This window comes from Coffea arabica, chromosome 1c (genome assembly GCF_036785885.1).
Source record: "Coffea arabica cultivar ET-39 chromosome 1c, Coffea Arabica ET-39 HiFi, whole genome shotgun sequence".
In the NCBI taxonomy this organism is placed as follows: domain Eukaryota; kingdom Viridiplantae; phylum Streptophyta; class Magnoliopsida; order Gentianales; family Rubiaceae; genus Coffea; species Coffea arabica.
In genome coordinates, this window is record NC_092310.1 from 39,536,948 (window position 1) to 39,552,892 (window position 15,945).

The following is a 15,945-nucleotide window of genomic DNA, read 5'->3' on the forward strand; positions in this document are numbered from 1 at the left end:
CGGCTAGGGACATTATCTTGTGTTCGGCCAGTGGTAAATGGTGTAGCCGAATGTCCAGCTTCATGTGATGTCCTCCGCGGTTGACTTCCCTTCCACGCATTCGGATTTAGGGGTTGATAGCTTCGGCCACCCCTCCTCAACTTTTTACCCCTTTCGACCTTAATAGCTAACTCAAGAAGGTCACTCATATCCAAGTAGTGTTGAAGTTCCAAAACTTCTTGAAGGTCAGGGTTTAGACTTCTAAGAAACCTCGCTATTGTGGCCTCAATTTCTTCTTGGATATTAGCCCTCATCACGGCCATCTCGATCTCCTTGTAATAGTCCTCCACACTCATATTGTTTTGAGTGAGGGTTTGTAGCTTTGAATGGAGATCACGGTTATAGTAGCGTGAAACAAACCACTTACACATCATGGGCTTGAGTTCAAGCCAAGTTCGGACTCGCGGTTCATATTCCTCCTCCTACTAGTCTGTACTTGATCCCACCACATGAGTGCATAGTCGGTGAACTCAACAGTTGGCAACCTTCACCTTTTGTTCCTCGCTATAGTCATGGTAATCGAAAACCATCTCAATGCGGCCTTCTCATTCCAAGTAAGTCTCAGGGTCACTTTTCTCTTGAAAAGTAGGAACTTGGATTTTAAGTCCCTTAAGCTCATTGTTAGAAGTGTCCCTTTTAGGTCTCTCGACCCTTTCCTCGTCCTCACTAGCCGAGTAATCTGCATAATTTGTCCCTTTGGTGCTATGGTTACTTCGGTTATGAGATCTAGACCGAGAGCCTCTCGTGAGACTCTTGGAGAGTTCATCAAAGTGGTTGTGCAATTCCTCCATTGATTGATGACTAATCCGCTTGAGTTCGGATTTCATAGCATTGAACATCAAGGTGTAGTTGGAGGTTGGATGAGCTTGCTCCATGTCTCTTGTTTTGCCCTACAAAAGGTTAGTGACAAGAAAATAATGCAAATATAACCTCACTTTACTCCCTTAGTATGTCATTCACTCTCGTATTTTCACTCCAAAGCACTCTAAATCTCTTACCAAAAGTTCTTACCTGGCTGGCTCGGATTAGTTGAGAAATGCCGCACAACAATCCAAAAATTGTTCCCCAAACTTTCCACAAGAGTAACCAAGAAGTGAGACACAATTTGGAAGCAAATGGGATGCGGAAGTGTATGGAAGGTGGCGGACAGATTTGGAAAGGGCCGCTAGTGTGAAAAGGGAAATGCATAAAAACCCTAGTTTCCTAATTTGGAACGACTTATGCAAGTGGGATTAGGAGAGTTATCCAAGCTGTCCTTTTAGTTTCCTAATGAATTTGGAAACAAGTTAATTTTTGGAAACCTTTAGAAAACCCTTTTCTTCTTGAAACAACTTTTAGGAACTTCCAAATTCTATTCCTATAAGGACTTCATAAATCAGATTTTGTTTCTTTTCCCAAAACATTTCACTCAAGTCGGTTGGAAGGTTGGCTATTAAAGCCCCTCCTACGCGAGCCTTCACTTGCAAACGCACAAGACCAAGCTCGGATTTTCTGGTCAAGTACCCAAGGCAGTTTCGGTTTTCGCTCAAGACAATGGAATCTCAATAAGGTGGTGCACACAACCCTCCTCAGGCTCCCCCTCAATGGGTTACCCAAGATGTTCCCAAGAAGGAAGCAAGAACTCCAAGACAACCCTTCACCAATGCTCGGGAATACAAGAAGATGTTCACTAGGCGGAAAAGACAAGTTTTCAAGAATCAAGATGTTCAAGAGCTCCAAGAAGTAGTAGATCTGTGACGCCCCGAGAGAATGAGTCTGAGAACCTGAAAATTTTTATATATTTTCGAGACATTATTTTGTTTCCTTGTTTATAATTTTATGTGTGAGGACTTGCAAATTCCTTATTTTTTCCCCAAAAATACCCTATTATTTGGAAATTATTCATTTATTATAGCCGCACTACCCAATCATTCCACAATAAGTGCAAATGAATCTAGAAAGTAGGGTTTCACTTTTCGTTTTCAAGTTGGAGCAAGTTAGGGTTTTTGCGTTTTCCATAGGATGATTTTTCCGGTACAGAACGAGGATCAAATTTGGTGCTCAAGAGTGATTTTTAGGTGAGAAATAATATGTGATTAGGAGCAATGATAAAAAGTTAGTGAATAGGAAGTAAAAACCCTAGTACGTGTGATTTAAGGAAAAACGTTGCGAATCGACGGGTACCGTGCACTACCGATTGAACGCACCACTTGATCACCACTTTCTTACCACATGAGCTCATTAATATTTGAGCAAAATATCTCCTAATTTTCAGCTGGCTTTGACCAAAATTGGTGGCCAAAAATGCAAGGGAAAGAGAGAGAAAATTGTATGGCTTTGGTGGTGACAAGTCCCTATGGCTCTTTGGTTGATTTTTTTCCTTGCCTTCTTATCATCATGGAGCAGCCGTTCTTCCTCATTTTTTTTGCTGTTTGGCCGAGAGAGAGAGAGAGAAAAATCCAAGAGAGAGCTTCACCATTTCATCTTGAAATTTGATCATCCAAGTGAGGAACTAAAATTCTAAACCGATGAAAGTGTGAGTTGTGGGCTTGAGAAGCTAGGGGAAACAAGAATTCCAAGAGGAGGTGAAGTATTACTCTTGCAAGCTTCATTTGTTGAGGTATAAGGCTAAACCATGGCTTTGGTTCTTTTATTGTGGTTTAAGTTGTTGTATAATTCATGTTGTGGTTGGATTAGTAGTGAAACAAGTTGTTATGATGAGTTAAAGGTGGTATATGTGAGTTAGGGTTTGAGGTATTTGCTACCTATACTTGCTATATGGATGATATATGTTGTATCTAAGCTTATATAAGTGGTTGTAGTGATGATTGGAGCAAGAAATCAAGAAAGGTTGCATTGAAAACGAAAATTTCCAGATTTCTGGAAAATTTTAGCCCATTCTGTCCGGTTTTATTTCATCATGTTAGAGGCCAAATTAGGCTTAGCACGAAACATGAAAGTTGTATATAATGGTATTTTATAGTTGTCTACAAAATTTCAACTCAATCGGAGCAACATATCCTGTGAAAAGACCAAAATACCCTCACTGCCCTAGGTTAAATTCCAGTATTCGGCGTGGACAGTTCAATCTATTTTGCTGTGTTTATTCACTATGATCCGTTCAGATTTAACCATTTTCCAAAACATGAAAGTTTTAGTACTCTGTCTTAGCTTTCTAACGCCTCTAAGAACGCCTTAAACGGACTTTGGTAGCCTGAGATATGGGCATTTAAGGGTAGTATAGTTAATTAGCCGACTAATTGGAATTTGGTTCTGTAAACTGGGAATTTGACTAGGTTGCACTGGAAATTTGACTAAGTGATCTTCATGAAAATTGTAGGCCTTCATCTTAGCTTCGAAACGGTATAAGTTGCAGCCCAATCCAATAAGCGTAGCTGCAGTTGTCTTCATTACGCAAAACAACGTCAAATCTGTCTTTTGTTTTCTGACTTAAACTTCATTTCCGGACTTTTCCTAGCTTGAATTTGTACTTGTACCACTTTGAGCCTATGGAACGGCTATTGAAATGAGATTATTTTGTGTGTGCTGTTTTGAATGGATATTGGTGATTGTTGTAGGATGGAAATAAGGAAATTTAAGGGGAAGTGTTGTCCAATCTTTGAGGACATTCAATCGTTTTGAGTTTGGGTTAATTCTTGGTAGAATGAAGAGTTTGGACTTGATCGAGGAAACTGTCTATGATGGATGAGGTTCATGAGCCGTGGTTGGTGAGTGATCCCTCCACTACTTCCCAAAAAGTTGCTTTTGAAATGATTCCTGCATTGATTGCACGATTGCATATCATTGTGTTTGTGTGTGTGCCATGACATTTTGGCTCCGACGAGTTCTTGGAAAAATCTTGTGGTTAGAACCAACGTCTCCACTCCCGTTTACGCATTCTTTGGAGCACGATTGATGAGCAACCCTAGGGGAAGACCCTCCTAGAACCTCCCAACCTTGTAATTATCAGAGTTGGACCTTTTCTCCCAATGGAAATTGAACTCGATTGTTCTCATGAACTCAAGACCTCTGACACACAAAGGCAATCAGCAACCTTAAGCAAATAATGATGGATGAAGAGACACCACGATTAGGGAACAAGCTAATCGATAAAGTCAGATTTGAATCCTAAGCCATGAACTCAAGAATTCAAGAGTAAGTTCAATTAAGAACTTGAAGGAAAATTCCTCACGATTTCTGGTTGTAATATATTCTGTCTTTGCTCATACAAGAGGTGCCTTTTTATAGGCTAAAACTAGGGCAAAACTCCGGCCCACATAATCCTGAAAGAAATTCGGTCCGCATAAAGAGCTTAAAGAGCCAGCTCTTTAAGGCTTTCCGATAAGGCCCAATAAGTAATAAAATACTTAACGCCTAACAACTACTAAACTAGACAGTCTTAAAACAACTACCAACTAAACTAACAAGTATGAGATCATTCCTTCACTTCAAACGTACAAGTGAACAAAGTAACGTCATGGTCCATCAAATCTTCAAACCTAGCTTGCTCCTTGCTTGTATGGTGAATGATCAAGGCTTGTAAAGCATCCTTCACCTTCTTGGATCTTGATCTTGTCATCGGACCGTCAATGTTGTCCTTGACCCAAGGTTGAAGGTGTTGCGCACCCATATCTGCATCATTCCCTCTTTCCTCGAAAAGATTCGTCCTCGAATCTTCAAGGTCTCCTCTTGAAAGTGATTTGTCCACAAATCGACGGTGCGCTTAAAGGACAGTAATGTTGGAAATAGATGAATGACTACGAGCCATGTTGCATGTCGTTTGGTCAGTTTCGGGAAGCTCTCAAACAAGGACATGCGCCAAGGTAGGAAAGAGCTTGTGTAAGGCGTGTGAAAATCCCAAGTGGCAATCCAAAACTCTCTAATTAGCCATTGGTCATGAATCTTCACATTGACACCTTGATTGTGCAAAGGTGTAAAATCCAGCACTAGTTGACATTGATTTGAATCATCTTGCATGGATAAATTGAAAGCAACTTGTTGCACGGATGAGGCACTAAACAACTCGTGGAGGACAGCTTTGGGATCTTGCGTGACACACAATTTCTCATCAGCTATAGTTGGAATAAGCACGAAATCAGGTTGTAAGTCTTTAATCAAAACTGGAAAATTTTGGACAGCTTTACAACCTACAAAAACAAAATAACCTTCAACTTGAAACAAATTAGAAATTGGGTAAAGAAGTAATGGTACATCATCAACCAAATGGTAAGAAGGTATAGAACAAGTTTTAAGTATGAAAACTCCCTTTGCCACTTCATTATTCCTTCCACCAATTAATTCAACTTGAGAAGGCATTGCTAGCCTTTTACACTTTCCTTCAAAATCTGCATAAGAAATACAAGTGTTAGGATGGAAATTATACTCAAAAGAAGGTAAAGATGATGAATGAACCATAGGTAGCAAATGAGAGTCAAAATTTGGAATTCTCCCTTCATGGTGGATTTGACTTGATTCCCCTTTGGTATGGACAGATTTGAATTGAAATTGTTCCATGAGATGATTCCAAATAGATTCAATTCCTAAAAGACAAACTCCATGGAAGCTAGTGAATTGTGCAAGTGACTTTGGAATGGAGCATGGTATGACTAACTTCACTTGACTTTGCTTAATCTGCACAAATGAAGAAACACTAAATAAAACAAAGGTAAGTTCGTTAGGAAAACAATAAGCCCTCACATTTTTGCTCAAAATCGGCTCACTTTCTCCTTTTTCTTCCTTTTTACCACTCATCTCATCAAATTTTTCCATCTCTTTATCTAGCTTAATGCCCTCAATTATTTTCTCATTATCAACCTCCTCAACAAATGGTTCAATAGGATGAGATAATCCTTTGTTGGGGATAGGGTCAGCTACCTCCTTCTTAGAAAACTCACTTTGATAGCATCCATTTGACTCCATTTGTTTTTGGTGTAGAAGACGTTGATATGTCTCCCAAAATGACTCCTCATGAGGTGATTCAACTCTAGGTTTAGGCCTAGAAAAAGTTGAATGAACCTTCTTATCACCTCTTGTATAAACCGGCTTTAAAGAGGTAGATTGCATGGAACCTCTCCTCTTGAGAGATTCGTTCTCTCGTTGGAGCCGATCGTACAAGTCCGTAGTATAATGGGAGGGTACAAATCTTTTTCTCATCACTTGCTTCATTTCAGTCCAAGTGTCAATCGGTTGTTCCCTATTTCTCCTCCTTGTGGCACATACTTACTCCCACCAAATAAATGCATAATCTTGAAATTCAATAGCTGCAAGTTTCACCTTTTTCTCTTCAGAGTAGTTGTGGACTTCAAACACTTGCTCAACTCGTCTAACCCAATCCAAGTAAGATTCAGGATCATTTTTCCCATGAAAGGTAGGCATCTTGGTCTTGATGTAACCAAGATTGTCATCAGTTCTCCTAGGTCGGCCTCGACCTTCCCTCGCTTCCCTCTGGCTTTTCCTTGATCGAAAGGAGATGTTAGAATGATACCCCTCATCATCCGCATCATGGTCAGCACTCTGAACACTCGAAACCCTATTGTGTGTATCTCCGGTACCTCGCATCGCAATGGCAGCCAATCGGTCGGATAATTGTGTCATCACCAATTCATGTCTCTCCGTTTGTTTTTGAAGAGCTTGGATCACCAGTTTGAGTGACACGTCGATCTCAGACGGCTCGGGCATGTTCCCCTCTTGAGACATATTGTCCAACCTGCAAAACAAGTGTATCCTAGTCTACCTTGCAAGCACTCGTGTATCACTCAAGGAAAACACACTCATTCTCAATTTTCCTTTTCAAAGTTCTTAAAACAACTCAAACTCTCAAAAATTCCAGAATTAATTACCCTATAAGCAAGTAATAAGACACAAAGCAGAATTTTGTAAATCCTAGAAAAACTCAACCCAAAGCTGGAACCTTTTTTTTTTTTTTTTTGAACTGCTGTTTTGCTGAGTTTCTGGTCAGTACTTTGGAGAGTAAACGGTGCTTTTGGGGTGTTCAAATAATGTACGAACCAGTCCTCAAATTTCAGGGAAATCGGTTCGCAAAGACCAGCTCAACCGATATTAGAAACCCAAGAATTTAAAGGCGGTGTGGCTAAGGTGTTTGTGGCTGGTTAGGTCGTTTGGGGTCTTTGGAATTCAATCAAGATTGGAACTCAAGAGTTAGAAACCAATCAAGATTAGGAAACTCAAATTTTGGGAAATCAACCAAGATTTGGAGACTAATCAAGATTTGGGAACCAATCAAGAATTGGAAACTCAAGATTTGGGAAACTTGATTTCCTTTGTGTGAGAGCCAATTTCTTCTCTTCTTCCTTTTTTTTTTTCTTTCGTTGTTTTTTTCTTCTTTTTTTTTTTCGGCTCTTCAAGGAAAACAAATTCAGATCACACCAACAAGTTCAAGAAAACGGATGAAAGGCTATGCAAATTTCAAGAAGGCCCTGGTTCTTGATTTATTGTTCAAGAATTTTCAAAACAAGACTTGGTGGTCCAAGAACTTCAAGAATTTGTTCAAGAAGCTCAAGAACTTCCCCAAATTACGTTGTGGTGTTTAGGGTTTGCAAGAACAACAACCAATACTCAAGAGATAGGCAAAACAGAATTTCAGCAATACTCAAAAGAAAGATTCCAGCAATACTCTAGCAACTTGGATACTAAAACAATATAAGGTACGTGACTCTTTTTTTTTTTTTTTTTGTCTTTAAACCCTAACAACCCAAACCCAAACAAAAGTATAACAGACTCAAGAACAAAAGTTGGACAGAAAACACAAAAAGACAACACCCAAACAGTTTTTTTTTCGGATGAACAGTAACGTGAACAGTACGCTACAGTACGATGAACAGTATTTCGGAACAGTAACGATGAACAGTAATCGCTACAGTTTTTTTTTTTTTTTTTTTGACAAAAGACACAAATTAATAAGATATGAACAACTTCAATTGAAAGAGAATTAACCTGATACTCTGATACCAACTGATGAGCAACCCTAGGGGAAGACCCTCCTAGAACCTCCCAACCTTGTAATTATCAGAGTTGGACCTTTTCTCCCAATGGAAATTGAACTCGATTGTTCTCATGAACTCAAGACCTCTGACACACAAAGGCAATCAGCAACCTTAAGCAAATAATGATGGATGAAGAGACACCACGATTAGGGAACAAGCTAATCGATAAAGTCAGATTTGAATCCTAAGCCATGAACTCAAGAATTCAAGAGTAAGTTCAATTAAGAACTTGAAGGAAAATTCCTCACGATTTCTGGTTGTAATATATTCTGTCTTTGCTCATACAAGAGGTGCCTTTTTATAGGCTAAAACTAGGGCAAAACTCCGGCCCACATAATCTTGAAAGAAATTCGGTCCGCATAAAGAGCTTAAAGAGCCAGCTCTTTAAGGCTTTCCGATAACGCCCAATAAGTAATAAAATACTTAACGCCTAACAACTACTAAACTAGACAGTCTTAAAACAACTACCAACTAAACTAACAAGTATGAGATCATTCCTTCACTTCAAACGTACAAGTGAACAAAGTAACGTCATGGTCCATCAAATCTTCAAACCTAGCTTGCTCCTTGCTTGTATGGTGAATGATCAAGGCTTGTAAAGCATCCTTCACCTTCTTGGATCTTGATCTTGTCATCGGACCGTCAATGTTGTCCTTGACCCAAGGTTGAAGGTGTTGCGCACCCATATCTGCATCAACGATGGCTCCTTATTTCTGTATATCTGTTACTTGATCTAAGGGAGCGTTGGATATTTAAGTGCAAGGATTTCACTGGCTCACAAGAGCAAACTCCATCCATTTGATCACGGATTCATGACATCATTTACCTGCACTATCGTAAAGCGTATTGGATTACTAATTTTACTGTTCACTCGCTGAGCTTCTAGCTTACCCCAAATGTTTTTCTTCTCCCCACAGGGACTGAGGCAAGGAAAGAGCTTGTAGTACGTTAGTTGTGTGATTGGATGGCGTATATCTTGTACAGTTTGGATTTGGACTCATTTTAGGTAATAGTTGGGCTAGTGTGACTGTTTGGATTTGAAGTGGATGTATGTGTACGTTCCACGCCTAGAATTAGTTTTCGCTTCGCTTATTATATGTAATTCTTGGGACATTTGATGTAAATTTGAGATTCATCTTGTAATTTAATTGAGGACTGTAGTGAACAACTGAATCCCGGCGAGAGTTGGGCAGGCGGCCCGCCGAACCCTTTGATTCGCCTTAGGGAGAGGTGGGGCCGTCACAAGATCAAAACTTTTGGATCTCTTTTCTTTGTTTTTATTCTTTTTTGGCTTGGAAACAAGATGTAACCGCGACTGATTTGGGCAATAAACTTCAAGTTTTCTTTTCTTTCTTTTCTTTTCGTTTCTGTTTTTTTTTTACTTATACGAACAACACAACACAAACTTGGCCGAATGCATTAATTTCCAGGTTTGGTTCGGCCAATCATGCACACAAGAAACTACCAAGAACTTCAAAATCTTTCAAAAACTTTCAAGGAAGTTATCAAGAACTTCAAAAATTTCAAGATTGTGATCAAGAAATTCAAGAACCTCAAGATTATCATAGGTTCTCTCAAGATTCACAAATACCAACAAGGTTCACCAAAATTCAGTTTTGAAAACCAAGTATACAAGTCAGATAACTCAAGAACAAGGGTGCACAGATTTGAGACGCGACAATAAGCAACTTCGGACAGAAATTGAATGCCAAAAAGGATGGAACACTACATGATGCACTTGGACAGACTTGTAACAACGAGGAAGTGATTAACGACGCAATGCACAACAACACACAACGAACAGAATTTCTGGATAGATTGTGACTCAAGAACAAAGCAGCGTTAGACGAGACAAAGAGAATAAGAACCCTAGTTGCCACCACCAATTTTTTTGTTTTTCTTGCTGGACACGACACGGCCAGCCAACACACATAGCGGTGAATTCTAAAACAGAATTTTAGACACAAACACCATGACAAATCTGGGCAGAAACTTCGAACGACGAGGCACCACTTGGTTAGCAACTTCCAAGCCTTCAATGTTCTTATAGACCCTTTGTTGGTCTTGCACATTTCGAACAAGGACTTGAAGAGACCCCTTGAAGTGCTTGGCCCATGCACGTGTAACTGGGTCCAATGGAACTTGCACTTGTTCATCTCCATCTCTATTCGTGCACACATCACCCCAACTCTCTCCACCCAGTTTTCTGTCAATTGCTACCTTCAACAGGATGCCTACTCTCTTCCCTCAGTTTTGTTTTGTGCTGCTAATTCAAAATTTTAACTTGATTTTCAAAATTTCAACTCTTCCGTTTGGCCGTCTGATCCCGTTTAGGCTAAACATTTTTTTAATAGCGTCATTTTTTACCCCTGCTTAAGGCTTCCTAACGGGGATCATTTCTCGCCTCACATTTGTGCTTGTGAGTAGACCGCTCAGGAACGGTCGGTCTGGTGACCGTTCCTACCTCGTATCCCTTTAGTAGATACCACTGACATTTCAAAGATAGTTCAAAAATTATTTGAATTGTTAGATGGTATTATGGAAATAATTGGAGAGGATAATGTTGTGTAGGTCATCACTAATAATGCTTCCAATAATAAGGTAGTTGAAAAAATATTGTTGGAAAAGAGAAAAATAATGTTTTGGACCCCTTGTGCTGCTCATTGCATTAATCTCATGTTAGAAGATTTTCAAAAATTTGATTCTCTCAATAAAAGCACTATAGAAAAAGCGAAATCAGTGGTTACATATATTTACTTATGGAGTATAGTTATTGACTGGATGAAACAATTCACAAATGGTTAGAAGTTGATTAGACTTGGAGTTACTTGCTTTGCTATTTCATACTTGACCATGAGACATCCAAGTTAGTTCAAAGGTAGCTCGTTTATATTTTTTCTCTTCGGATTAGTGGAAGGCAAGTGTGTATATGCTAGGAGAAAAAAGGGGGAAAATTGAAAGCACCACTATTTATAATCAACAATTCTAGTTTGACCTCTCATCAAAGTATTGAGAATGGTGGATTCTAATGGGAAACCTACCATGTGCTTTCCCTATAAAGCAATTGATCAGGTAAAAGAAGAATTCAAAGAAAATGTGAACAATGTTCAAAAGAGGTAAATTTTAAATAAGCTGCCGTATTAATTATGCATTCATTTATATTTTCTACGCTGGATATTAGAATGATTTTCTTTTAGTTATTCTCATACTAAACTCATGTTTATATGGTAGATATAAACTAGCTGTAGACACTAAATTTTTGTCATTTTTTGATATTTTCTTAAAATTTTATCTATTTGTGGGTCATTAATTTTCATGTATTCTATCATGCATTTTTCTTATTTTTGCAGGTTTATCTAAAAAAAGAGAAAAAGAAAGAAAAAATAAAAAAGACGAGAAAATCAAGAAAAGAAAATTCACTCTTCAATCCTTTTTTTCCCACCTAATATACTATTACCCCAATACTACACCTCACCCCCATTACCCTCTTTTTCTTTTGGTATCAAAAAAAAATTCAATGGTCACAATCACTCCAACAACTCCACCAATTCCCCTCTCCCTCAACTCTATCTCAATTTCATCATCACACACTCACACACACAAGCCCTCTCTCTTGGATAAAAAAAAAATTCTCACACAATACACCCACACACAAGAACAAGCACAACTTTCTTTCCTCCTCTTAGACTCTACACTTGCACACCAACACAAACACACACATCACTCCATTCTTTCCTTCTCTCTAGGTTCACACATGGAACAAAAAAAAAAAGGACCCAAGGGAGTAGAGGAAGAAAGTTGTTGCTACAGGAGCCATTGCCACCATTGAGCTCATCCAACTCACCAAGAAAGGATTGTAAAATTTTCAACTCTCTCTTTTCAATTTCTAATATAAATGGCATGCATCATGTAGTTTTCTTTTCACTTGATACTTATGCATATTTGGATGAAGCTTGAAGCCTGATAAATGAGTGTCTGGGTTGTTTTCTTTGATTCATGTCTCATGATGTTAAGGGTGAGGTTTGGTGGGATCATCAGCCATACAAGAGTGATTTGGGGAAGAATCAGAGAAAAAAAAGAGAGAGAGAAAATTCTCTGGAAAAATAAGAGAAAACAGAGCTGATGAACCAGCCCTATTCAAGCCTAAATATCTCTTTCATGACTCATCATTTTAGGGAGATTCTTTTGCTACACTTTCACAAGTCATCGAAGAGTAACTTTTCTGTTGAAGGTTTCTAAGGAAAACCACTCTAAAGCTGTTCAAATTCTTGTTCAAATCACCCATTTCTCAGCTCTTGAAATTCGAAGTTCTTCATCCCAACAGAGAGGAATTCCACGAATCTTGAATTTCAGCAATCCACCACTATCTAGTTCAACTTAAAACTCTTAGAGGAGTTGTAGATAACCTTGACTGATCAACTCTTTTCATTTTATATCATAGTTGACTAATTTCTTAGAATTTTCTCCCATTCTTGGTTGACAATAGTGATTTTTTTTGGGGGATGTTTTGCCCTGAAATTTTACATGAGTCTTGTCGTTTTAAGCTTGTAAAGATGTAGAACAAGAGTTTCTGCAATTTGTTTGTTGAGTTATGTGAAGTAGTAGGAGGTTGAAATATGGGTTGTTCTTAAACTATTTCTTGTTTTGTGCAAGATATGATGATTTCGGGTTACTTTTGATGTTATAAGCATTTATAGAATGATGACATGAGTTGATTTATGTAAAGAGTTGGGCTATGAGGCCACAAGAAAAATTAACAAAGGATAGCAAAGAATTTGGAATCAACAAAAAAATTGGGGTAGAAAAAAAGAAACTGCAAAGTTCAGGGACTAAGAGTGCGTTTGATAAAATTGAAGTCTAAAAATTGAAGTTTGAAACCTGAAATCTGAAATATGAATCCATTAAATTATTGAATTGTTAAATATTAAATCTAATATATTTGAATGTGTGACGGCCCCACCTTCCCCTAAGGCGAACCAAAGGGTTCGGCGGGTCGCCTGCCCGACTCTCACCGGGACTCAGTCGTTCACTACAGTTCTCAATTAAATTGCAATGTAAATCTCCAAATTCTCCAAAAATTACAAATCCTAAGCGAAGCGGAAACTAATTCCAAAGCGTGGGACGTATACTTACATCCATTTCAATTCCAAGCAGTCACACCAGCCCAACTATTACATAAAATAAATCCAAAATAAATTGTACAAGATATATGCCATCCAGTCACGTGAATAAGTACTATAGCCTTTCCTTCGCCTTGAGCCCTGTGGAGGGGAATAAAACATTTTTGGGGTGAGTTAAAAGCTCAGTGAGTAACCAGCAAAATCAGTACTCAAATATATTTCAAGATAAAGCATTTCAATGATGTCATGATTCAGAGATCGAATGTACATTTATTGCTCTCGTGAGCCAGTGAAATCATTGCACTTAACATCCAACGTTCAAACAGATCCAGTAACAGTAAACAGTGAGAGAGGGAGCCATTTGCTCCAGATGAACAGTACACAGAGGAGGAAACGTTGGTGTTCAGCACACGACTCCCCAAGAACTCATTAAAACCAAATAATGTCATGAAACACATGCAAGCACGCATGATATGCAATCGAGTAAATAATGCAGGAAACAGTTCATAAGTAACTTTGGAAACAATTTAGGGTCACTCACCTCCACCGCTCAAAAACCACCCATCATATATCATTACCTTGTCCGAATCTGAGCCCTAAATCACAAACTCAAAGCAATCATACATTCTCAAAGTTCGGACAGCATTTCCCCATAAATGCTTCATTTCCAACCTACAATATATTACCAAATCATCTCAAGTCAAATACAATCTCACATACAACACATGGCGATAAAACACCTTTTAGCGTAACAACCACAACTGAAGTTACACTTATCGGATTGAGGTGAACTTTACACCATTTCGAAGCTAAGACAAAGACCTACAACTTTTATGAAGACAACTCATTCCAGTTCTCACCCTAACTAGGTCGAATTTACCAAAACATCCCCAGATTTTCCAATTCAAAGTTTACTGTGGCAGTCCTAATTCATTTAGTCATATCTCAGCACACACAACTCCAAATCAGGTAATTCCAAAGCCATTTGAAAGCTAAGATACAAGGATAGAATTCTTAAGAAAACATCAACAACCAAATCAGTAGTATTCCTGGTCAAAATAACCAATTACAGAAGTGGATTAGCAGGTTCGGACATAAACAGGGCATCAGGGGTATTTTGGTCTTTTCATAGGCTACGTTGCTCCGATTGAGCTGAAATTTTGTAGGCAACTATAAAACATCATCCTCTACAACTTTTACGTTTTGACCTAAGGCCAATTCGGCCTCTAACTAGGTGCTACAGTGCCAGGCAGAATTGGGGAAAATGAAACCCTAATCTGGAAATTTTTGCATTCAAGTGCTAATCTTCCACTAAAACATCTCTTTAGCCATCACAAGTCATTAATCTAACAAAATCAAGAACAAAGCAAGGAGGCTAGACATGATACCTTGAAATATCAAGAAAGGTGATGGCTTAGAGATTTTTCTTCTTCTAAAACTTCACCAAAAGCTTCTCTCAAACCTTACCTCAAGATTGATCGGTGTAGATTAGGATTTTTCGTTGGATTTTTCATGATTTAAGCAAGAGATCAAGGCTGAATGTTTTTGTATTTTCTCTCCCTTTTCTCTCTCAAAATTTCGTCCATCATGCTTACAAGAAGAAGAAATGATGAAAACAAAAGGTTTGGTCAAGATAAGAAGAAGAAATCATGGTCTTGGTCAAAGGTCCAACTTGCAATAGGGTCATGACACTTGGCACCTTCTTAAGTTAACACTTATCCTTTTGTCTCTCCAATAATAATCCATCTAAGCAACTTCTAATTATCTCTTAACACCTTATAAAATAATAATATTTAACACAAAAATCACTTAATCACCAAAATTTTATCACACTAGCGGGTCCCACGTCCAGTATAAGCTCTTAATTTCTCAAAACCTAACCGATACTAGAAAAATCATCTTAAAACTATATTGACTCATAAAAATTTATCTGGGAAAATTTTCTAACAAAGAAAATGTAGAAAAGGCGGGCGATTAAAAAAAATAAACCCTAGAAACTTAGAAAATTTTCGGGTTCTGGCACTCATTCTTTCGGGGCGTCACAGAATGTATATCACATTCAGTGATAAAGTGAATAGTTTATTACTTATTTTTAAGAGCAAGTTTTGTCTAGAAAATTTAGTACCACTTAATTAATTCAGATATTTAATTTTAGATTGTCAAATAGTCGAATATATTAAAATTTGAATCCATTAAGTTTAAATGGTAGATTGAATTATTCGACAGGACCTAAGTATTAACAAATTTGTTATCTTTGCTTTCTTCTCAATCTTTACACTTCGGGTTTGCGTGTATTAATCTTTTTTTTCGATATGATAGATTATCCTACGTTAGGAGGAGCGAGAGGACCTTAAAAGGTTCAAAAATAACTTGGAAGGTACTGAACCACCACCAAACCAGATGATCACTGCTTCAATTTTCGCTCTTTTTTCTTTGACGATGGCACTAACTGTGGTGGCTAACATCAATTTTCTGCGATTAACACGAACTAGAGGATCCTTAATTCACACTACCACAAAATAAAATGAACTTTTATCCATAGCTAGTATTCTACATGAGTTCTATTCTGGGCAAAGCTAACATACTCAATTTCCCATCGCAGAGAACACTAGTGCCAGATTAACTAGCGGATTGTGATACATTTAGCAGTACAATATTATCAATTATTTCCTGACTTTCATTGTTTAAGATTCATGAGAAATTTACCTCCACTTCAGTCCTTTTCCAATTTACCCAACTATCCAGAGTTAACAGATTCAGAAGTAGAACTCAGCCACCAAAAATAAAAAATAAATTAAAGAAAG

At 38.1% G+C, this 15,945-nt stretch overlaps 1 long non-coding RNA gene across 1 annotated transcript; it reads right to left on the reverse strand.

Annotated features, from left to right (window-relative positions):
• Nucleotides 1-13,029: 13,029 nt before the first annotated feature.
• Nucleotides 13,030-14,721, reverse strand: LOC140006478 (uncharacterized). The gene is made up of 3 exons (XR_011814106.1): nt 14,530-14,721; nt 13,683-13,813; nt 13,030-13,282 (listed from the first exon to the last, which is right to left on the reverse strand). It is a non-coding gene; the product is annotated as an uncharacterized lncRNA (long non-coding RNA).
• Between the last annotated feature and the right edge of the window lie 1,224 nt (nt 14,722-15,945).